At 43.3% G+C, this 1,654-nt stretch overlaps 1 pseudogene; it reads left to right on the top strand.

Annotated features, from left to right (window-relative positions):
- Position 1: 1 nt before the first annotated feature.
- On the top strand, positions 2–898 carry LOC101639088 (annotated as a pseudogene).
- Positions 899–1,654: the final 756 nt, after the last annotated feature.

The raw sequence follows: 1,654 nt of genomic DNA, 5'->3' as shown, positions 1-1,654 counted from the left end.
ACTCTTCATCGGAGAGTCGAGCTTTGAAAGAACAGAGGGGAGTCTGGGGAGCCATTTTGAGCAATGGGGGACGCTATGGACTGCGTGATCATGAAAGATCCAAGCACCCAGTGCTCTGGAGGCTATGGGTTTGTCACATACTCTACAGTGGAGGGGTGGGTGCAGCCAGGAAGGCACACAAGGTAGATGGGAGAGTCGTGGAACCAAAGATGGTTGTTTCACAAGAAGACTCTCAAAGACCAGCATCCCATTTACCTGTGAAAAGATGTTTGTCAGGGGCATGAAAGAAGACGTGGGAGAGCACCGCAGTGAAATTATTTTGAACAATATTGGAGACTTGAATTGAGAGCATGACTGATGGAGGCAGTGGCAAGAAGAGAGACTTTGTTTTTGTGGCTTTTGATGACCATGATGCCACAGGTAAGACTGTCATCCAGAAACAGCATATTGTGAGAGGCCACAATTGTGAAGGAAGGAAAAGCCCTGTTGAAGCAAGAGAAGGCCAGTGCCTCTTCCAGCCAGTGGTTGAAGTAGTTCTGGAAATTTCACGGTGGCCTAGGAGGTGGTTTTGGAGGGAATGATAACTTCAGTTGGGGTGGAAACTTAGTGGCCATGGTGGCTTTGGTGGCAGCTGGGGCAGTGGTGGGCATAGTGGTAGTAGGGATGTTTATATAATGGATTTGGCAATGATGGAAGCAATTTTGGAAGTGGCAGAAGCGACAATGATTTAGGCAATTGCAACAACCAGTCTTCCGATTTTGGACGAATGGAGAGAGGACACTTTGGAGGCAGAAGCTCGGGCCCTTGTGGTGGTGGAGGTTAATACTTTGCCAAACCATGAAACCAGGCTGGCTATGGTGGTTCAAGCAGTAGCAGTAGCTCTGGCAGGGGCAGATGATTTTAATGACTATTAGGAGAGGAGACGAGAAAAGTGACAGGGAAGCTACAAGTTACAACAGATTTGTGAGCTCAGCCAAACAGCGTGGTGGCAGGGCCTAGCTGCTACTTTGAAAACATGCTTTCAACAATACTCATATGTATAGGCAAAATAATTTACAGACGGTATTTGTGACTCCTTGTATAACAGGTTATTTCATTTCCGTTCTGTGAAAAGTGTGAAGCATTTCACCAAAGGATTTTAATGATGGTTTCTTCTTTTTTTCTCTCTTTCTTTTTTGCACCATGTTGTTGTCTGATAAATGCAATAGTCTCTTTATGGCACTGAATAAAGGTCTGTTTTAAATGTGCTGTGTAAAGTGAGTAGATTCTTAAGGCATCTTGATAAACTACCCCAACAGCATGGAGGGTAGCATTCCTACCTGGTGATGCCAGGCCATTTGAAACATACGTAGAAAGAAACTTCAAAGACTACTTGGGGGCAGAGGAGCCACTGTTTTCAGAGACCTTGGTTGTTAATTGAGCTAATTAACAGTTGCTGTTGTGTAACTTGGAGTTAACCATTAAAAATGGTCACCCAAACAAGTTAATTAGCAGAGTTTATTTGGTTATATAAAAAAATGGTTGCTGGCTCCCTTTATGCAAGACATCTAAATGGAATAATGGTAGCAGATAAAATTGTAGATGGAGTTGGAACTCAGGTATCATCCATTTATGTGTAATCAATGAACAATTTAATCTTGAAGGGAAAAAAAAA

This window comes from Echinops telfairi, unplaced genomic scaffold (assembly GCF_000313985.2).
Source record: "Echinops telfairi isolate 266 unplaced genomic scaffold, ASM31398v2 ScPeMD7_3533;HRSCAF=4204_0, whole genome shotgun sequence".
NCBI classification, from domain to species: Eukaryota; Metazoa; Chordata; class Mammalia; order Afrosoricida; family Tenrecidae; genus Echinops; species Echinops telfairi.
The sequence above is the reverse complement of the archived record's forward strand: the minus strand, read 5'-3'. Positions and strand labels throughout refer to the sequence as shown.